The following is a 23,577-nucleotide window of genomic DNA, read 5'->3' on the forward strand; positions in this document are numbered from 1 at the left end:
GAAGAACAAGCTGGACACTCAGGGACATGAGTGAAAATATTTTTTTCTTTGTTACTGCATGTATTTCTGAAATCGTAAACTGTCAACACTTCAGGCCAAGACTCTTCATCAGATTTCTGATTGATTCATGAACCCATGAACACTACCTCGTTATACCTCTCTTGCACTATTTATTTATTGTAACTTACAGTAATTTTTATATCTTGCCCTGCAGTCTGCCACAAAACAGCAAATTTCACGATAAGTGTTAGTGATAGTAACTCAGATAATGATTCTATCCAGCAGTCCCACATCCCCGACTCGCTCCCAGTGTCCCAGGGATCTCAGGCACTCACCTCCCCACCTCCCTCCTGCATCACTTCTCCAGACACAAAGTTTCTGGTACATTCCTCCTATTCCTGTACCCAGAGCACACTGAAATTCATCCCAGCAGTGAGCAGAGGATTAGAGGCCGTTGTCCCCTTGTTAACTATAAGCAAAAAAGAGCACAAACTGAACCCTTAAATAACTTCTGTGTGAAATTAGAGATGCATAACGGTTGTGGCAGGGTTTGCAAGCTTTGAAAGGGAGAATAAATCTGCACCTGTGCGAATCCCCACCTGCCTTGTGGGACAACGTCAGAATATTTTACGAGAGGATAACCGCGCAAGGCATCGGGCCCCGATAGTGAACCTCGTAAGGCTCTGAAAACCTGCGCTGACCAGCTGAAGGGAGTGTTCAAGGACATCTTCAACCTCTCACTGCTGCAGTCGGATGTCCCCAGTTGCTTCAAAGGGGAGTTAGTCATGCCTAGAATTAACTCTTCCCCAAGCAAGGACATTAACATTCAACACCACCATCCCCTCAGTACTAATCAACCATTTGGAGTCTGTACCTCCTTCTGAAACTGGATCCTTGATTTCCCTCATTGGGAGACCAAAGTAACTGCAGATTGGTGATAATATTTCCTCCTTACTGGTTATTGGACATATTGAGTGTGCCTGGGTCTGTAGGCTGCAAAGCACAAGATTGAAAGAGGCTGGCTGCAGAGAGTTTTTGGCTCATGGGCACAATCCTTCCATCATCGAGGGCATCTTCAAAAGGCAGCATCCATCATTAAGGACCCTCATCATCCACAACATAACCACTCTCATTACTTCCCTCAGCAAGGAGATGATTGCTTCTACCGTCCACGATTAGATTTCAGAATGGTCCATGAACACCACCTCACTTTTACTCTTTTGCATTTTTTTATATTGTAACACACACTAATTTTTTAATGTCTTGCATTGTATTGCTGCCACAAAACATCAAATTTAATCACATTTGACAATGATAATAAACCTGCTTCTGATCTGAACGAGTGAAATCTCAGATGCCTGTGCACACAGAAAGCCTGCGAACTGCATCTTTAAACACAGATTAGCCTCCCAGGGAACCACTGTGAACAACTCTAATCACACAGGAAATGAACAGAGGTGTTGCTTTCAGCATTACTGAGACCGCATTTTTCCCTCTTCCCAATGATTTTTGTAGTTGGAGCTTTCAATGAAATACAAGCTAATCTTTCGAACAGAACCACAGCTCTGCCCGGCCCAGGAGATCGCATAAATCTCCCCCACTACTTTCCTTCAGTTCGCTTTCGAAATTCGAGTCAGAACCTGGAAAAACCTTTTCTGAGGGGAGACCCAGAAAAACGAGCACGACGGTGACGGACTGTTCATGTCCCTCCTGGTTTGCTATTTTATTTCTAGCCACTAGATGTCACTGCCGACCTGTAAGTTTACTGTTCGTTCCTATTGCAGCGTTGCTCAGCAAATTGATCTTCGACATCAGATCGGCCATTTTATAATCGTTTGTGTATTTCATTGATTGATTAGTCAGAAGAAGTACTTTTGTTATGAGTCGAAGGGATTTTAATCTGTATTTGATTCATCTCTCGTGAGAACACTAAAGCACTGTTTTTACTCAGCTCCTTGCGTACACGTTGGTGAGCAATAAAATCACATCGAAACTACAAATAACGCCGGGATTAGAGTTTACTCACCTGCCTAGTTTGAAACGGGGAAAACTCTTGGATGAGGGCAGAATCCTTGTCTCTCCGCTCCATCAGTCAAATGCTCTCCCTCCTGAACAGCCAAAACCTCACCCTTGCGATCAATCTAAAGGCTACCTTGTACCACCCTGCCCCTAGGATACATCCAGGCATTGGCTATGGTGGAACCCCACCCAATCTCCACAGACAATGATCTTCCCACACTCCATCATACACACTTCTCCCAATACACAATCGACAGTGCAATGCCTTCCCCACATCTCTGAACCAACATTGAACAATTCAGTCACAGAAGCAGGCTCTTTGTCCCACCTGGTCTGTGTCACTCTGATCTTCAGCCTAGCCCTATCCACATGCAACAGGACCATAGTCCTCCATAACTCTCTAGTCCATGTACTGATCCAAACTTCTATCAGATGTTACAACCAAACCTGCATCTACCACTCACACCACCCTCAGAGTGAAAGGGCTCTCCTTCAGATTCTTTTTGGAATATTTCACCTCGCACCCTAAATCTCTGACTTCTAGTTCTAGTCTCACCCTACCCGAGGGGGAAAAGTATGCAAGCATTCACCTTATCTATCCTCTCATAATTATCTATAATATCTCCCCTCATTCTCCCATGCTCCAGGGAATAAAGTCCTATCATATTCAACCTTTTCCTATAATTCAGGTACAAGTCCCAGCAACATTCCTGCCTGTAAAATGTCTCTGCACTCTTTCAAGCTTATTGATATCCTGTCTGTAGTTAGTTGATCAGAATGACACACAATACTCCAAATTCGGCTTCACCAACATCTTGTACAACTTCAATATAATATCCCAACCCCTGTATTCAGCGTGTAAGATAATGCTGAACTAAACACCGAGTTAAATCTTTGTCAATGACGACAGGATCACAGTAAGATTAACCATTTACTGTTCACTCTTCCACATTAACGTATGGTGAAAACTGTTGATAAAACAATACAAGATTTGTACAGCACTTGTTTCCTTCTTGATATTACATTTACATCGTAAATATTTACAAAAGTAAAACTACAACTACTACATTACATTAAAGTACAGCATACAGTCAGAATTCTCCTACGCCATTGACTGCTTTAAATACACATCAACGCAAACTATCCGCAACTCTTTAACTAGCCAAAACATAAACATTATCGACTGTAGTTACTTTTAACAGGATCGGCGTTAACACTTTAATTCAACATATCGATTGTCTCATAACTCACAGCGTTGCTTTCACAATGTTCCTGGTGCGTAGAGAGAAAACTTTGCTGCTTGCTCGCGCTCGCACATGTCTTGACCCCCACCTTCCCGTTTCTCTAAACCGGTATTTTCCCACAGGACGCGGCGAAACCGGATGTGACATCATCGCATGCTGCGATATCTCACAGACAATGAATTTACTTTAAAAAATCCTAACTTTAACTAGAATGCTATCAAACGAATTACTAAGCGAAAATATTATAAACTAAATAACTGCCATAAAGGCAACACAAAGGAAATGTGACAAAAGTTAACTTGCCTACCTGTAAGGCCACTTTCAAGGAATTATGGACTTGTATTCCCAGATCCTTTGCTCTACCGCACTCCTCAGTACCCTACCATTCATTGTGTGAGACATACCCTGGTTGGTCCCGCCGAAGTTCAAAACCTCACACTTGTCTGCATTACATTCCATCTGCCATTTTTCAGCCCATTTTTCCAGCTGGTTCAGATCACGCAACAAGCTTTCACAGCCTTCCTTCTTGCCCACCATGCCCCCAATCTTGGTGCCAGCTGCGAATTTACTGATCCAGTTTGCCACATTATCTTCCAGATCATTCTTAAAGATGAAAAACAACAACAGGCACAACACTGATCCTTGTGGCATATCAAAGACCTCCAGCCAGAGAGGCAGCCATCTATACTGCTCTCTACCTTCTTCCCTAGGCCAAAGTGGAATCCAACTTTACTAACTCATCCTGCATATCAAGCAATTTTAACTTCTTGACCAGCCTCCCATGCAGGACTTTGTCTACATGAACTTTAGCAAGACCTTCAACAATGTCCATCATCTTTCCTTCATCAACTTTCTTGATAACTTCCTTGAAAAACTCTATAAAGTGGTTAGATGTGTTCTACCACGCACAAAGCCATGCTGACTATCCCTAGTTAGGCCCTGTCTATCCAAATACTTGTATATCCTATGCCTTAGAACACTGTCCAATAATTCAGTCACACTGGCGTCAGGCTCACGATCCTGTAATATCCCAACTTATTCTTAAAACCTTTCTTAAACAGTGGAACAACATTAGCTATCCTCCAGGCCTCTGTCACCTCATTTGTGGCTAAGGACATCTTAAATGCCCCTGCCAGAGACCTTGCAATCGCTGCACTAGCCTCCCATAAGGTCCAAGGGGACACCTTATCAGGGTCTGGGGATTCGTCCAGGTGATTTGCCTGTAACAGAAAGCACCTATGTTTCTATAATCCAGATACAATCCATGACCTCGCTACTCTTGACTTAGTGCTGAGTCTGTCTTCCGAGTCAATGAGGGTACAAAAAGACTCATTTCAGATCTTTTGGTTCCATGCATAGACAAACACAGTAAATTTAGAGGACTAATTCTGTCCTTTGCTTCAAAGGGATAGCAAAGGGTAAAACCCTTGGAATTTTCTTTTGACTTGTCTGCCAGAGCAACCTCAACTTCTCTTTGTGACCTCTTTGTTTATCTTTATACTCCTCAAGCACCTCATTTGATCCTAAATGTCCATACTTGACCAGGGTCATGGTTAAAGTTCCAAGTACATTTATTATCAGAGTATGTATACTTAATACAACATTGAGATTTGTCTCCTTACAGGCAGCCACAAAGCAAAGAAACCCAAAAGAACTCTAAACCAAAAGAAAACCGTCAAACGTCCAACATGCAGAGAGAAAAAGAAAGAAAAACAGGCAAACAATAAAAGTAAGCAAATAGATTTCAGAATTGAAGTTTGCAAAAGTGAGCTTATGCTGTGATACTATCAAGCCACAGCCACAGTTTGGTGCAGAGATGAGTAGTCCTCATGGGGTAACGAACTCAAATTCAGTGTGAAGCTGAGTAAAACCTCATGTAGCATCGATTTGAACCAGCACATGCCACGCGTCTGACCCCAGCACCCTGTCCCTTTTAATCTGGCCCAATATCCAATATCCAAGGGTCTCAATATCCCTTGAAAACCATGCTCCCAGCATCAATCAAGACAGCATAAAGCAGAGCAGTCCTTGTTGTCTCATAGGCTGAGAAGTATCTTTATCAATCCAGCATGCATCGGTTTTCAGCATATAAAACAAGCTTGAGGCAAGTTCCTTTGTTCTTTTCATGATGGTGTAGCCTCTACTGCTGCCCTGGGGCAGTGAGCGTTTCCAGTAAAACCACACGCATTGTTCAAGGTCAAATCAAAGTCAACTTTCACATTATCAAAATACTTAAAGGTTACCATATACCATCGCGAGATTCATTTCTTGCAGCCATTTCCAGGAAAATAAAGAAGTACACTAAAATTTATGAAAAACTATACATAAACAAGGATTGACAAACAATTGATGTGCAAAAGAAGACAAAATGTGTGAGTGAATAAATAAATAAATAATGCTGAGATCACAAGCTGTAGAGTCCTTGAACGTAAGTGTTAGGTTGTGGAATCAGGACAGAGTTTTGGTGAGTGGAATTATTGTAGCAAAAAATTATTTTAAATTTCGTCATTCGCCTTCTTTACCACAGACTCAACCTGTAAATTAAACTCCTGGGAGTCTTGCACGAGGATTCCTAAGTCCCTCTGCACCTCTGATGTTTGAATCTTCTCCCCATTTAGATAATAGTCTGCACTATTGTTCCTTTTACCAAAATGCATTATCATACATTTCCCAACACTGTATTCCATTTGCCACTTTTTTGTCCATTCTTCCAGTTTGTCTCTGCTGCAATCATATTTCTTTCTCAGTATTACCTGCCCCTCCACCTATCTTTGTATCATTCACAAACTTTGCTTCAAAGCCATCAATTCCATCATCCAAATCATTGACAACCACTGTGAGAAGTAGCGGTCCCAATACTGACCTCTGAGGAACACCACTAGTTACTGGCAGCCAACCGGAAAAGGCCCCTTTTATTCCCACTCGCTACCTCCAGTGTGTCAACCATTCCTCTGTCATGCCAGTATATTTCCTGTAATGCCATAGGATTTCACCTATCTTTTCCATCGAGTACAGGTGGTGTGGCTACATCCAGGCAATGGGGCAGAGCTATCCACCACAACAGAGTGGTGAGAGTCCCTAGAACTAGAGAGCACAACCTCAAAACCGAGTGGTGATCTTTTAGAAACAATCAACTTCCGCCTTAAAATACCCACAGACTTGGCCTCCACCACAGTCTGTGGCAAAGCATCCCACAGATTCACGACTCTCTGGCTAAAAAAAATTCCTCCTTACCTCTTTTAAAACATGCCAACTATCCCCGACCAGTCACCGCTTTTTCTAATGCTAATGGATCCTGTTTCTCAGAATTCCCTCCAGTAACTTTCCCACCATTGGCCTGTAGGTCCCTGGCTTATCCATGCTGCCTTTCTTAACCATAGGCACAACTTTAGCCTTCAGGTAATTGAAATTGGAATTCCGTTATTAAGGTCACATGGACCGAGACAGAGTGAAAAGCTTGTTGTGCATATTATATATACAATTCAATTCAGGACACAGTGCATTGAGGTAGTACAAGATAAAACAATAACAGAGTGCAGGGTAAATTCCAGTAGAGTACCTCAGCTGTAGCTAACAAAGATACAAATATAATCACAATATCTCAGCTAGAGCACCAACCTTTTCTTCCCTACCTTTCTAAAATGTCCTAGGATATATTTAGTCAGACCAAAGAGAGTTATCCTACTTTATCCGTTTTAAGACTGCCAGCGCCTCCATTTTTGCAATATTAATTTGCTTCAGGACATCCATGTTTGTTTCCCAGAATTCCCTAGCTTCTATCAACTTCTCCACCATAAATACAGCCGAGAAGAACGCATTTCAGACCTTGCTCATTTCACGTGGCCCCACACACGAATGAAGGCACTGATCCAATTATTGGGACCTGCTCTCTACCTAGTTACCCCAGTGGCCATATAATGGTGCTACGTGCTTGTGATGCTACTGCAAGTAAGCTTTGCGTTGTATACAATACTTGTAGAGTCTTTTAGGATCTGACTCTGCCTCCTCCAGATTTCCCTCTTTTGTGAACAGGTACATCCTTTATACACCACGGGAGACTCACTACCTATGCCACCACCCTTTTCCTGACCACAGCATCAATAACCCTCATCTACCAGAATTCCTCAGTTCAGCCAGCTTTGCCTTGACACTCCTATCAATACTAGGCATGATCCAGTTTAGGACAGGTCCACAAATTAAAGTTTTATCTTTTTCCATAGCTAGTTTAAGCCTAATAGATTTGCCCAGAATCATTTCCTAAGAGAAAGTCAAGTGTAGCACCTTCTCTAGTAGGCCCATCTATATTTTGCTTCACAGCGTTTTCCTGATTCTGTCCTATCTAATCTATGTCCCAGTCACCATTAGGGAAATTGAAATCACCTACTTTAACAACCTCATTTTATGCATATTTAATTGCCCTTCATTTTTGCTCCATTACTTCCTGCTGGATATTAGATGGCCTATGGTACAATGACAACAAAATGGTTGCCTGTAGCGATGTGCTACACACAGAGCTAGAGATGACACGCAGTCGGTAAGTCGTTTCAGGACTAGTTTATTCAAACTTCGCGGCGCTGGCAATTAATCCCTAGCGCCCGCCCTCTCCCGGCGGAAATGACGTCAGGGGTACATTACCCAAGTATCTCCCCGCGCACTGGCTATTTGTGAGCTGGTTCGCCTGCGCAGAAAGTGGGTCGCCACATAACCCCCCCACCCCGAACCGACGATACACCCCCCAATGTCCACAGTCTGGATTAGCCTCTGTTTGGGAGGTCTGCCTCTGCGCTGCAGTGCCTGAACCTCTACCGGCTGCGCCAAGTCCACATGGGCTGGTTTGAATCGGTCCACCGTGAAAACCTCCTCTCTCCCCCCAATGTCCAGAACGTACGTGGACCCGTTGTTGTTGATCACCTTGAACGGCCGCTGTAGCGGTGCCTGGAGTCCGCCCCTTCGTACAAACACAAACTTACAGTTCTGTAGGACTTTGGGTACGTGGGTCGGGGTCCGTCCGTGCTGTGAAGTCGGCACGGGGGCCAGGTTGCCAAGCCTTTCGCGTAGCCTGTCCAGGACTGCTGCGGGTTCTTCTTCTTGTCCCCTTGGGGCTGGTATGAACTCTCCCGGGACGGTCAGGGGTGCGCCGTACACCAACTCGGCCGACGATGCGTGCAGGTCCTCTTTGGGCGCTGTACGAATTCCAAGCAGGACCCAGGGAAGCTCGTCCACCCAGTTAGGTCCCCTCAGGTGGGCCATGAGAGCCGACTCAAGTGACGGTGGAAACGCTCCACTAGTCCGTTCGACTGTGGGTGGTAGGCAGTTGTGTGGTGTAGCTGCATTCCCAACAGGCTGGGCACAGCCGACCACAGGCTGGAGGTGAACTGGGCGCCTCTGTCGGAGGTAATGTGGGCCGGTACCCCGAAGCGTGTTACCCAGGTTGCAATCAGTGTTCGGGCGCAGGAATCGGCAGATGTGTTGGTGAGCGGGACTGCCTCTGGCCACCTCGTGAACCGGTCTACCATAGTTAGGAGGTACCGCACTCCTCGGGACACTGGTAGGGGGCCCACGATATCCACATGAATGTGGTCGAACCTCCGGTGGGTGGGTTCGAACTGCTGCAGCGGGGCTTTAGTGTGCCGCTGCACCTTGGCTGTTTGGCACTGCGCGCACATTCTGGCCCATTCACTGACCTGCTTGTGAAGTCCGTGCCACGCGAACTTGCTGGAGACCAGCCGGACGGTTGTCCTGATAGATGGGTGCGCCAAACCGTGTATGGAGTCGAAAACTCGCCGCCTCCAGGCTGCCGGGATGATGTGAGGTTGGCCAGTAGCCACGTCACACAGGAGGGTCCTCTCACCTAGGCCTACGAGAAAGTCCTGCAGCTGCAAACCCGAGACTGCGGTCCTGTAGCTGGGCATCTCGTCATCTGCCTGCTGCGCCTCTGCCAGTGTTGCAAAGTCCACCCCCAGGGACAGGGCCTGGACAGCTGGTCTGGAGAGTGCGTCTGCCACGACGTTGTCCTTTCCCGAGTCATGCTGGATGTCCGTCGTGTACTCGGAGATGTAGGACAGATGTCGCTGCTGGCGAGCCGACCAGGGATCGGACACCTTCGTGAACGTGAAGGTTAATGGTTTGTGGTCTGTGAACGCGGTGAACGGCCTGCCTTCTAAGAAGTACCTGAAATGCCGGGTTGCCAGATACAGTGCCAACAGCTCCCAGTCGAAAGCACTGTACTTGAGTTCGGGTGGTCGTAGGTGCTTGCTGAAGAACGCCAGGGGTTGCCAGCGCCCCTCGATGAGCTGCTTCAGCACCCCACCGACTGCTGTGTCGGATGCGTCCACCGTGAGTGCGGTCGGAACGTCCGTTCTGGGGTGCACCAACAACGCGGCATCTGCCAAGGCTTCCCTGGCTTTAACGAAAGTGGCCGCGGCCTCCTCGTCCCAAGTAATGTCCTTGCCTCTGTGTTGTGTGCGACCCCCTGCCGGGCCTGGTCTGGTCTGCTTTTGGGTGTGTGGCCTTGTAATCTGACTGACAGACGCCACGCTCTCCCTTCTTGGCTTTCCACAGCACATCTGCCCAGGCTGCCACCTTCCGGGGGTTGCTGAAATCTGCGTCGGCCAGCAGTAGATGTATGTCCTCGGGCAGTTGCTCTGGGAACACTTGCTCGAACATGAGGCAGGGCTTGTGTCCGTCAGCCAGGGCCAGCATCTCGTTCATCAATGCTGACAGCAGTCTGTCTCCCAAACCGTCCAGGTGAAGCAGGCGGGCACCTCGCTCACACCGTGAGAGGCCAAAGGTCCCAATGAGCAGCGCTTTGAATGCTGGAGCGTATGGAGGCAACCGACAGGGAGTTCACGGACAGAATGACACCGGCTGATGACAAACATTGAAAAACTGACTAACTCTGTTGCATTAATAAAGCACCTTGTTAAATGTATAAAACATGTCTGCATCAGTGTTATCTTGCATTTCCATACAATGGTACAGCAGGCTGTTAGACATCTATGTCAGAGAAGTACTTGCATAAATAGGTAAACCAACTTCATACGAGCAAGGACAGAAAACAGGGCAAAGTAAGTATACTTATTTATTCAGTAAGTTATGGGTCAAAGTATTTGGTGAGTACATTTGTAACTCTTCTGGCATCAGTCTCGTTGCCGTCTGTTCTGAAATTGTTAGGTTGTGTTCAGGAAAACAATGAAATGGTGTGCTGCCGTCACCATCTGTTCAGCACGTCATGACAGCGTTTTCAGATTTCTCCGGTTACCCCGTCCACACTGCTCCGGCCAATCTGGCATTTTCAAAAGTACGCACTCTGGAGAGTGTTTTAGAAAAGCTCCATTTTCGGGGGAGGAAAATGCCGTTTCAGTGTGGACGGAGGGTCAAAACGAGGAGAAAAATCTTCCTTTACGGATTTATCTGGTCTCGTGTGGATGAAGCATTTTTTTTAATCTTTCCAATGATTTTGCAATTTTGACAGTTTTGTGGTTGGGGCTTTCAATGAAATAAATGCAAGTTAATCTTTGGAACAGAACCACAGACAGCTCTGCATGGATCAGGAAAATCAAGCAGACCACAGGAACAACACACACAAAAGGCTGGTGGAACGTAGCATCTATAGGAAGAAATACAGTCGATGTTTCAGGCCGAGACCCTTCGTCAGGGCTAACTGAAAGAGGAGATAGTAAGAGGGATAAGTAAGGCCGCAGGAATCTCAGTCTGTTTACCTTCGGTTCAATTAACAAATTCCAGTCAGTAGTTGAGAAAAGTTTTTTGTAAATGGGTGATCTCATTTCTCTGAGGCTTCTCAGAGAAGAACTGAGCACTAACCACAATGTTAAAGAACAACAGTCACAGATCTTGCTCACTCAGCCTTGACTTTCCGCTCCCTCCTCAACAGCCTGATCACTCAGCTTGTGATCAATCAAGGTTGCCTCATGAGCGCCTCTTGCACCGCCCACCCTCACTCTGTTCCCAAAGTCCTGCCCAAGCATTTGGAATGGTAGAACCTCAGAGACAATTGTCTCCCCACCCCTGACCACACTAACTTCTCGCAATACACAGTGCAGTGCCTTCCCTGATCCAACACTGGATCTTTTATAGTCATCAGAAACAGGCCCCTTGGCCCTTCTCATCCACAACAGTCCCGTCTTCTGTCTAGTCCCAAGTACCTGAACCTGGACCATTCCTCTCTCATCATTGTACATTTTCATACTTCTTTTGCATGTTACAACTGAAGCTGCATCCTCCACTTCCACTGGCAGCTCATTCCACATTCACACCGCCCTTAGAGTGAAGAATTTCCCCTCAGATTCCCCTTAAATATCTCACAATCGCCCCTAAACCTATCACCTCTAGTGTTACAATCACCCAACCAGAGGGGATAAAGCCTGAAGTTTTAGGAAGTGCTTCAGTCTGTCATCAGATTTCTGACCGGTCCCGGTCCATGCATCCATGAACACAAACTCGCTACTCATCTTTTGCACTGTACTGTGTTGTATTTTATAGCGAGTTTTACGTCATGCACTTTACTGCTGCCGCAAAACAACAAATTTCACGACATGTTTGTGATAATAAATTTGATTATGACTAAAAGAAATATCTGCAGACAGAAAGCCTGGGAATTGTATATTTAGACACACACAAGCCAGCCCCTCCAGGGGAACCACTGTGAACAATTGTAATCACTCATACAGAGGTGTGAATGGCTGCACCTCATCCTTCAGCTTTTGCACCATTGTCACTTTCAGTATTACTGAGACTGCATTTTTTTTACAATTGAATTTTTACAAAATGATTTTACAATTTTGGCAGTTTTGTAGTTGGGACTTTCAATGAAATAAATGCAAGTTGATCTTTGGAACAGAACCACAGACAGCTCTGCATGGATCAGGAAAATCAAGCAGACCACAGGAATCTCGGTCTGTTTACCTCTGGCTCGGTTTCCAATCTGAAAAGCTCTGAGAAGGCATTTAAAAACTGAGCACTAACTACACTGTTAAAGAAGACCAGTCACAGATTTTGCTCACCTGCTCCATCAGTCAGCTGCTCTCCCTCCTCAACAACCAAAAACTCAGCTTGTGAAAAATGCAAAGGCTGCCCTGTGACCATCTCTTGTACCACCCAACCCTGCCCCTTCCCGAACCACCTCACAACTCCGTCCACCCACCTCAGGGATACATTTAGGCATTGGGAGTGGCAGGACCCCATCCAATCTTTGCAGATTATGATCTCCCCACCCCCTACCACACAAACTTCTCCCAATACACAACCGACAGTGCAGTGCCTTCCCTGCATCTCTGATCTAACAATGAATCTTTTATAGTCATGGAGCACTACAGCACAGAAGCAGGTCCTTTGGCCCGTCTAGTCTATGCCAGCCCAATCTTTAGCCTAGACTTTTCTGCATGCAACCCGATCATAAACCTCAATATATTTCTCATCAATGTACCTATGCAAAATTCTCTTTAATTTTACAGTTGAAGCTATGCCTACCACTTCCACTGTTAGCTCGTTCCACACTCTGAGTGACGAATCTCCCCTCAGATTCTCCATAAATCAAGGATCAAAGATCAATGATCATCTTTATTCACTGACAAAAAAGCTGGATGAACTCAGCACGTCGGGCAGCATCCGTTGAAAGAAGCAGTCAACGTTTCGGGTTGAGACCCTTCGTCAGGACTAAAGAAGGAGGGGGCAGGGGCCCTATAAAGAAGGTGGGGGGAGGGTGGAGAACCAATCAGAGGAAAGATCAAGGGGTGGTGGAGGGGAAGCAGGGAGGGGATAGGCAGGAGAGGTGAAGAAGGAATTGAAGGGGAAAGAAAGCACTATGGGTAGTAGAAGAAGGTAGTCATGAGAGATGATAGGCAGCTAGAAGAGGAGACAGAGTGAAGGTGGGATGGGGGAAGGATGAGGGAGGGAATTACCGGAAGTTGGAGAATTCGATGTTCATACCAAGGGGCTGGAGACTACCCAGACGGTATATGAGATGTTGTTCCTCCAACCTGCATTTGGCCTCATCATGGCAGTAGAGGAGGCCATGTACATACATATCTGAATGGGAACGAGAGGGAGAGTTGAAGTGAGTGGCAACCGGGAGATCCTGTCTGTTGTGGCGGACCGAGCGTAGGTGCTCGACGAAGCGGTCCCCCAATCTGTGTCGGGTCTCGCCGATGTGGAGGAGGCCGCACCGGGAGCACCGGATGCAATAGATGAGCCCAACAGACTCACGAGTGAAGTGTTGCCTCACCTGGAAGGACTGTTTGGGGCCCTGAGTGGTGGTAAGAGATGAGGTGTAGGGACAGGTGTAGCACTTACGTTTGCAGGGATAAGTACCAGGTGGGAGATCTATGGGGAGGGACGTGTGAACCAGGCAGTCGCGGAGGGAACGATCCCTGCAAAAAGCAGAGAGGGGGTAGAGAGGGAAAGATGTCCTTAGTGGTGGGGTCCTTTTGAAGGTGGCGGAAGTTGCGGAGGATAATATGCTGGATCTGGAGGCTGGTGGGGTGATAGGTGAGGACAAGGGGGACACGGTCCCTGTTGTGGTGACGGGAGGATGGGGTGAGGGCTGAAGTGCGGGAAACGGAGGAGATGCGGGTGAGGGCATCATTGATGACGCAGAAGGGAAACCACCTTCTTTATAGGGCCCCTGTCCCCTCTTTCTTTGGTCTTGACGAAGGGTCTTGACCTGAAACGTTGACTGCTCCTTTCAACGGATGCTGCCCGACCTGCTGAGTTCATCCAGCTTTTTTGTACATCTTGAGAGGAAGTTTGTAATCCAGCTGCAGATGGGACCTGCAAAATATTACACATTTCACCTTAAAGCTATGACTTCTATTTCTATTCTCACACAAACTGAAGGCGAAAAGCCTCCATGTACTTACCATGTCTCTACCTCTAAATGATCTCCCCTCCTTGCTGTGTGCTGCAGGGAATGAAGTCCTAACTGTTGTGTATTTAATATATCAGTAATATTTGAGTAATATTGTAAATGTGTTGTTTGATTAAGCATTCTTTGTTGAAATAATTCATTACGGGTTACATGTAAAAGTACATGAATGACATATGTCATTATGCCACCATGTCATAGGTGCACACCTCACTAAAGTAAAAATGAAACATACACATATCTCCATGTTTTTCATTCAATTAATTTTATGTTTTGGAGTTACAAAACATAACATTAACCTATTCAACCTTTCCCTTTAATACAGGTCCTCAAGTCCTGGCATCATCCTTGTAAATTTTCTCTGCACTCTTTCAATCTTATTTCTACCAGAACTGCACCCAATTCTCCTGTTTTGGTCTCAGCTATGTTTTATACCACTTCAATATAACATCCCAACTCCTGTACTCAGTACTCCGATTTATGAAGGCAATGCACCAAAAGCTTTCTTCATGACCCTATCCACCTGTGGTACCACTTACAAATAATTATGGATCTGTTTTCCCAGATGCCTTTGCTGTACCGCACACCTCGGTATCCTATCATTCTCCATGTATGTCCTACTCTGGTTTACCCTGCCAAATTGCAACAGCTCACTCTTGTCAGCAATAAATTCCATCTGCCATTTTTCCAGTGGGTCCAGATCACAGTGCAAGCTTTGATAGCCTTCCATGCTGTCCACTACACTCCCACACCAGGCAGTGATGCAGCCAGTCAGGATGCTCTCAATTGTGCCCTTGTAGAAAGTCCTTAAAATTTGGGGACCCATACCAAACTTCTTCAACCGTCTGAGGTGAAAGAGGCGCTGTTGTGCTTTTTTCATCACACAGCCAGTACGTACAGACCACATGAGGTCCTCGGTGATGGTGTCATCAGCAAATTTGCTGATTCAGGGTCTATCTGAACCAGAAACCCTGAATCAACAGTTCCGTGCGAGCAGCACTTACCATGTGAGACAGAGCTTTCCTGACCAACAGGAACTCAAGAAATGCAGCTACGATCTGCACAAAGTCATCAAGGCAGCGAAACGACAGTACAGGGACAAGATCCAGACACAACTCTCCACCAACAACACACGCAGCTTATGGAATGATCTGCACACCATCACAGACTTCAAAGCTAAGCCCAGTGGTGCCACCAACATCGCTGCCTCACTCCCAGATGAGCTAAATGTGTTTTACTCTTGGTTCGATGTTGCCAACACTGAGCCCCTGAGGAGAGCCTCTGAAGTGACCTGCACCTTAATCATCCCTGAAGCTGAAGTACACAGGTGTTTCCAACAAATGGACAGTCACAAGGCTGCGGGACCAGACGACATCCCAGGGCGAGTACTCAGGATGTGCGCAGCACAACTGGCAAGTGTGTTTACAGACATTTTTAATCTCCCCCCTCCCAGTGTAGAGTGCCCTCCTGCTTCAAAACATCCACCATTGTCCCTGTACATAAAAAGACCAATGTAACATGTCTGACAGACTGGTGTCCTGTTGCTCTCACTTCAATGATAGGCAAATGCTTTGAGAGGCTGGTCAAGGACTACATCTGCAGCATGTTACCAACAACACTGGACCCCCTACAATTCGCCTCCCAACACAACCGATCAACAGGTGTCGCAATAGCCACTGCTCTACACATCGTCCTTACACATCTGGAGAAGAAGGATATTTATGTGAGAATGATGTTCTTGGACTACAGTTCAGCATTCAACACCATAATTCTCTTCAGGCTTGACAAGAAGCTCGGAGACCTTGTCCTTCAAGGTTGGGGGTGTTGTGGATAGTGTAGAGGTTTCAGTGGGACATTGATAGGATGCAAAACTGGGCTGAGAAGTGGCAGATGGAGTTCAACCCAGATAAGTGTGAAGTGGTTAATTTTGGTAGGTCAAATATGATGGCAGAATATAGCATTAATGGTAAGACTCTGGGCAGTGTGGAGGATCAGAGGGATCTTGGGGTCAGAGTCGATAGGACACTCAAAGCTGCTACACAGGTTGACTCTGTGGTTAAGAAGGTGTACCGTGTATTGGCCTTCATCAATCATGTAATTGAATTTAGGAGCCGAGAGGTAATGTTGCAGCTATATAGGATCCTGATCAGACCCCACTTGGAGTACTGTGCTCAGTTCTGGTCGCCTCACTACAGGAAGGGTGTGGAAGCCATAGAAAGGGTACAGAGGAGATTTACAAGGATGTTGCCTGGATTGGGGAGCATGCCTTATGGGAATAGGTTGAGTGAACTCAGCCTTTTCTCCATGGAGTGAAGGAGTTGTGTCCTAAGCCCCCTCCTTTACCCATGACTGTGTCACCACCCACAGCTCCAATCTGCTAATTAAATTTTCCGACGACGCTACATTGTTTGGCCTTATCTCAAACAATAACGAGGTAGCCTACAGAGAAGTCATCACCCTGACACAGTGGTGTCAAGAAAGCAACCTCTCCCTCAATGTCGCAAAAACAAAGGAGCTGGTTGTGGATTACAGGAGGAATGGAGACAGACTAACCCTTATTGACATCAATGGATCTGGGGTTGGGAGGGTAAACAGCTTCAAGTTCCTCAGTATACACATCACCAAGGACCTTACGTGGTCCATACACACCGGCTGTGTGGTGAAAAAAAGCACAACAGCACCTCTTCCACCTCAGGCGGTTGAAGAAGTTTGGTATGGGCCCCCAAGTCCTAAGGACTTTCTACAGGGGCACAACTGAGAGCATCCTGACTGGCTGCATCACTGCCTGGTATGGGAACTGTACCTCCCTCAATCACAGGATTCTGCAGAGAGTGGTGCGGACAGCCCAGCACATCTGCAGATGTGAACTTCAGATGATTCAGGACAGTTACAAAGACAGCTGTGTGAAAAGGGCCTGAAGGATCATTGGGGACCTGAGTCACCCCAACCACAAACTGTTCCAACTGCTTTGCATCCAGGAAACGGTACCACAGCATAAACACCAGGACTAACAGGCTCCAGGACAGCTTCTTCCACCAGGCCATCAGATACAATTGTATTTCTATTCTATGTTGTTGTACATATTATCACTATATCATACTATAAATTGCACATTGCACATTCTGATGGAGATGTAGTGTAAAGATTTTTATTCCTCATGTATGTGAAGGATATAAGAAATAAAGTCAATTCAATTTAATATATCCTGTCCCTTAGAATATTTTCCATGACTGATGTCAGGTCTATAATTTCCTGACTTTCTTGAACAACAGAACAACATTTGTGATCCTCCAGTCCTCCAACACCTCACCCGTGGCTAAGGATGTTTTAAATATTGTTAGGCCGCTTTCTGGAGTTATGGTAGACAGCAATTATTAATTTCAACAGCAGCCAGTCTTCATACCCGAACGTGGATTGTAGATTGACTTTAAAATGCACCAAGAACAAGTTTTTGCAGCTGCAGATGGGGATCGGGGATCGATAGCAGAAATTCCCCATATCCCTGAGATGACTGCATATGCATGATGCAGCCCAGAGTCTGTTGCTGCATCATGTGTAAAAATGCCCTTAGGGTGAGGGTTAGGTGCTGAGTTGTTTGTGATTGTGGTGAGAGCTTAACATTCATTTTGGGTGTCTGGAGTGTGGGTGTGAAGATGATGGTGTTTGAAAACTATATCAAAGGAAACATTGCTGATACATTGTAACTATAGAATTGTCCTGCTGTTATCTTTGATGGTTAGCATATAAAGATGTGATGTAATATTGGGTCAGGAGGCCTCTTCATCCGAGAGTGTCTCCAAATGATGCCTGTTGCTTGTTTTGCTGAATAAAGACGTCTATATCCACCAGCTTCAGTGTCTCTCTGGTGACTTTGTCACATTCACAACAAATACCTCTGCCAGAGCCCCTGCAGTTTCTGCATTAGCATCCCACAAGGTCCATGACAGGGGACAGCATGACAGGCCCTGGGCATTTATCCACAATAACAATAACAGGGTGCTGTGGCAACCCATTTCCTGGCACATCCGAACCGGCTCACAATTAGATAGCCTACGGGGGTTTGCGAGCACAGAGCTTTGGAGCCTCTGCGCCACGGGGGGGGGGGGGGGCAGGTTAAGGGAGGTTTAAAAGTGAGGCTGAGGATTTCGAATAAAGTTTTTTTTCCTTCGACCGCAGTTACCGACTCCGTGTCGTAATTTTAGCACTGCATGTAGCACACCGCTACAATTGGTGACCCCGACGGTCCAAACGATTTTTGGACCAGAAATGACCGACGCCGCCTCTGTTCATGCGGTTTCGTTGAAACTGCCGGGTTTCTGAACACAGCGCCCGAACCTATGGTTCCAGCAAGCCGAAGCCCAATTCCACGTTCGCCAGATCACCTCAGAAGACACCCGCTACTACTACGTGGTGAGCTCCCCCGACCAGGACACAGCGGCCCAGGTCGCGGAGTTTGTACAGTCGCCCCCGGCAGACGGCAAGTACACGGAATTCAAAGCCCTGCTCCTCAGGACTTTCGGACTCTCACGGCGCGAGCAGGCTGCCCGTTTACTGCACCTGGATGGCTTGGGCGACAGACCTCCTTCGGCTTTAATGAATGAGATGTTGTCTCTCGCGACGGACACACACTCTGCCTCATGTTTGAGCAGGCATTCCTGGAGCAGCTGCCCGAGGACATACGCCTGCTGCTGTCCGACGCGGATTTCAGTGACCCCCGGAAGGTGGCAGCCTGGGCGGACTTGCTGTGGAACGCCAAAAAGGTGAGCGGGGCGTCCATCGCACGGATCTCCCAGCCACGCTTCCAGCAGCAAACCAGTCCAGGCCCGGCCGCAGAGCCCACCAACCCCCGGCCCAATGAACACTGGTGCTTCTACCACCAGTGGTGGGGCGCAGAAGCCTGCCGTTGTCGCCCGCCCTGCAAGTTCCCGGGAAACGCCAGGGCCAGTCGCCGCTGATGGCTACGGCGGCTGGCCATCGGGATAGCCTCCTGTATGTGTGGGACAGAAGGTCGGGACGCCGGTTTTTGGTCGACACTGGTGCGGAGATCAGCGTTTTACCTCCGATGAGTTACGACACCCGCAACCGGGCACTGGCCCCCCCCCCGAGGGCCGTGAATGGCAGCGCAGTAAGGACCTATGGCACCCGTACGGTGCAGCTACAGTTCGGCTTCAGCCAGTTCACGTGGGACTTTACACTGGCCGCCGTAGCCCAACTGCTTTTGGGTGCGGATTTTTTGCGGGCTCACAGCCTACTGGTCGACCTGCCCAGGAAGAGACTGGTACACGCCGAGACCTTTCAGACGTTCTCCCTGGGTGCAGCCCAGTTGCCAGCCCCTCACTTCGGCTCCATCACGCTGTCCAACAATGACTTCACCAGGGTCCTGGCGGATTTCCCATCGGTTCTGGCACCGCAGTTCACAGCGGCCATGCCCCGACACGGCGTACAGCACCACATCCCGACCCAGGGATCACCCCTCCACGCCCGCGCTCGGCGGCTTCCCCCGGACAAGCTCCGACTGGCGAAGGAGGAGTTCCAGAGGATGGAGGAATTGGGGATCATCCGGCGGTCTGACAGCCCATGGGCCTCCCCCCTGCACATGGTGCCCAAAGCGACGGGAGGCTGGAGACCGTGCGGCGACTACCGCAGGCTGAACGAGGCTACCACACCGGACCGCTACCCTGTGCCGCATATTCAGTACTGCAGCAAACCTGCACGGCGCACGGATCTTCTCCAAGGTAGACTTCGTCCGAGGGTACCATCAAATCCCGATGCATCCTGACGACGTCCCCAAAACGGCTTTCATCACCCCGTTTGGCCTTTTCGAGTTCCTCCGCATGCCGTTCGGTCTGAAGAATGCCGCACAGACGTTCCAGCGGTTAATGGACGCAGTGGGACGGGACCTGGACTTCGCGTTCATCTATTTGGACGACATCCTCATAGCCAGCAGTAGTCGTCAGGAGCATCTGTCCCACCTCCGTCAACTCTGCGCCCGACTGAGTGAGTACGGTCTTACAATCAACCCCGCCAAATGCCAGTTCGGACTCGATACCATTGACTTCCTGGGCCACAGGATTACTAAAGACGGGGGAACTAGGAACTTGAGCCCCAAGATCCCTCTGCATTAAGTGTTTTGTTACATTTGACTTCCCAAAGTGCAACACTTTGGATGATATAATTGACGTAAGCATGTAGATTGGCTGATTCATTTGTGAATGACATAAATAGGTGGAGTTGTGGAGAGTAAAGATGGCTTCAAAGGATACAGTGGGAGATAGCTCAGTTACAGATATAGGCAGAAAAGTGGCAGGTGGAGTTAATCCATGCAAGTTTGAAGTGCTGCAATTTGGGAGGTCAACTGTAAGACAAAAATGTGGAGTCAATGGTAGGTCCTCTCATCACATTGATGTGCAGGGGGATTGAAGGTGGGGATGGGAATGGCAAGTCTGTAGCTCATTGAAAGCAGCAATACAAGTTCATACAATGGTAAAGACTGTGCCCAGCATAAAAGTTCGGGAGTCATGTTGCAGCTATGTAAACCTTTAGTTATGTCACATTGCGGGGATTGTGTTTAGTTCTGGTTGATAGGATGTGGAGGCTCTGGACGGGGAGTACTGCTGAACTGCTCCCAGTGCCCCAGGTATGAAGTAATCACCTCACCACCTCTCCAGCCACAGTCCCCGTGCTTTCCTCCTATATCTGTACCCTCAGTGCAATGACACTCAGCCCATCAGTGGGCTGAGGGACAGAGGCTGTCCCTCGTTAACTATAAAGTTCAGGGAACCAATAAGGAATGAATGAAATACATGATACCTGTGTAGACAGAAAGCCTGGGAATTTTATCTTTAAACAAAGACAAGCTAGCACGTCCAACACAACCACAGGGACTGAACAATTGTAATCACACAGATAAACAAAGGTGTAAATGGTTGCACCTCATTCTTCAACTGGTAAAGCAGAGAAGCATTTTGCACCATTGTTGCTTTCAGTATTACTGAGTATTTTCCCCCCTTTCCAATGGTTTTGAGCAGCTCAATCCAAAGCGTGAGAAGACGTAGCTCATTCATGTTTGCCAATCGAATACATAAGGCATCGATTTGCGGCATTTAGGTGTTTGGAGCAGGGAGCAATTGGCGATTGATATTGATTGGCAGGAATAAAATAAGGTGGGGCAAGCACAGTGTCTACTGGGTGAGTGGATGTGCTATAGTGGGGATTTTGAGGCTTTAGCGAGGGATGAAAAAGCCATAGATAAGTAAACTGGGGGGGGGGAGGAGGAGTCTATTGTTCCTCCTTTAATTGTAAGGAGGTTTGTGTGTTTGCAATTTCAAATATGTGAGATCTTTCAGCTTCAAGTAATGTGAAGATGGGTGGAAAGGCACATTGTAAAGAGCACTTTGTGATTCTACAGTGGGATAGGGCGTGATTGGGCAAAAGTATGGCAATTGCAGTTTAATGCAGGGAAGTGTCAGGTCATATCCTTCAGTGAGAAGAATCAAAAAGGATCATATAAACAGAAAGAGATTGCAAATGAGTGAAGTTTAGAGAGATCAAGTAATGAAGTTCAGAAAGATCACGAAAAGTTAGCAAGCTGTCAGCAACAATGAATATATGATTTGAAAGTTTTTTTAATAACAAATAAAACATTTATTAAACACTGTAAAAAACCCAAAAGTAAACAAATGACTAACTTAACCAGAAGACAGCTGCGATACGGCAGCTCGAACAATTCTTAAAGCGAGAATGCGAAAACAGTTCTTAAAGTGATAATGCAAAAAGTTCTTAGAAGTAGCAATGTGGAAGTCCAAAATGATTTACAGTCAGTTAAAGGAGAGGCTTTCCTTGAGAGAATAAATTCTCTTTTGTGGCGTTACTGCTGATCCCAGTCGAAGTATGTTATTCCCCGGAGGATTTACGATCGAAGGAAATAAAATGGCTTAAAGGCACTTACCTTTCTTTGACGAAACTTTGTATCCAACCCTCTGCTCTTCTGATAGAACAGGAGTTATCATGGGTACTTGTTACTAATTCCTCATGCGAAGATTAAACAAAGGTCGAATCTGTTTCACCGTCGACATTAACTTTCTCAATCCTTCGGGATTTTCGAACTCCTTTAAAATCTTCACTTTCCACTGACCAAACTGGCAGTATTATAGCAAAACTGCCGGCAATAACCTTTGAGACTTAAAACAGGAAGTATAACTCCACTTTTAAACGAAACTGCGTCATAATATCGGAATACGCAGCAACATGGAGTTAGTGGCCAATTCACGCCACGTCACAGGGTGGGGTTCTCCTTTTATACCCTGTTGAAAAAAAACTATCACCTGACCTCTCACTGGTGGGAAAATGACGTCACTCCACCATCACAAGACCATTACCTCATCTCCAGCATAGCTTCAATTACATCATGGTTATGTGACAGGTACAAGGTACCCACAGGTACGTAACAAAGCACATCCAACACATAGCTAACAAAGCATATGGATTGTATTAGACCATATGACATTGGAGTAGAATTAAGTCATTCAGCTAACTGCATATGTTTTGCTGTTTCATCATGGCTGATCCATTCTTTCTCAACCCCATTCTCCTGCCTTCTCCCCATAATCTTCCAGGCTCTGACTAATGAAGAACCTATCAGCCTCTTCCTTAAACACGCCCAGTGACCTGACCTCCACAGTTGCCTGTGGCAATGAATTCCACAGATTCACCATCCTCTGGCTAAAGAAATTCCTCCTCATCTTCATCCTAAATGGATGTCTCTCTATTCTGTGGCTGTGCCCTTTGGTCCGAGCTTCCCCAACACTGGAGCTTTGATCAGTGACCAATCGGGAGATCAGAAGCTTGAGACGAGGGAATTTCACTCATGCTCACTGACAGAGTAGAAGGAGGCAGCAAATCGTGGCAGTTTTTTGGAGATCTGACCAGTGACCAATTGGTGGTTGGGATTGATTAGCAGGAACAAACTAAAGGAAGGCAGGGACAAGCACAGTGGTGGTGTGGACAGAGCTAGAGTGGTGATTTTGAGGCCTCAGCTCTTTGAAGCTTCAGCCAGAGATGGGGAAAAAAAGCTAGAGTTTTTATTCCCCCCGCCTTCTTTACACTTGCTCAGTTAGGACGGTAGGAATGCCAGGCAGATTAGCTGAATGCAACTCTCTCGGGATGTGGGAAGGCAGGGAGACCTCCCGTGTTCTTGACTGCAACTGTGAGAAGTGCATCCAGCTGCAGCTTCTAATAATCCACAATATGGAGTTGTAGCTGGAACTGGATGAACTCTGGATCATTCAGGAGGCCGAGGGGTTGATAGATAGGACATATAGAGAGGTAGTTACACCCAAGGTGCAGGATACAGGAAGCTGGGTGACAAGGGGAACGGGGTGAAGGAGCCATGCAGAGTACCTCTGTGCCCATATACCACTTTGGATACTGTTG

The 23,577-nt window shown here is 46.9% G+C and overlaps 1 protein-coding gene across 2 annotated transcripts in view; it reads right to left on the reverse strand.

Moving 5' to 3' along the window:
• Positions 1–22,144, reverse strand: part of LOC132385242 (serine/threonine-protein kinase Chk1-like) — a 54,321-nt gene extending 32,177 nt beyond the window's left edge. Inside the window, exon 1 of one of the 2 annotated variants that reach the window (XM_059957246.1) lies at positions 22,094–22,144. The gene's annotated coding sequence lies outside the window, so the exon portion shown is untranslated. Of the gene's footprint in view, positions 1–2,026; positions 2,150–22,093 lie in introns of those variants that run through there. The other variant, XM_059957244.1, reaches the window with a different exon arrangement.
• Positions 22,145–23,577: the final 1,433 nt, after the last annotated feature.

The sequence above is a fragment of the Hypanus sabinus genome, chromosome X2 (assembly GCF_030144855.1).
Source record: "Hypanus sabinus isolate sHypSab1 chromosome X2, sHypSab1.hap1, whole genome shotgun sequence".
Lineage (NCBI taxonomy): Eukaryota > Metazoa > Chordata > Chondrichthyes > Myliobatiformes > Dasyatidae > Hypanus > Hypanus sabinus.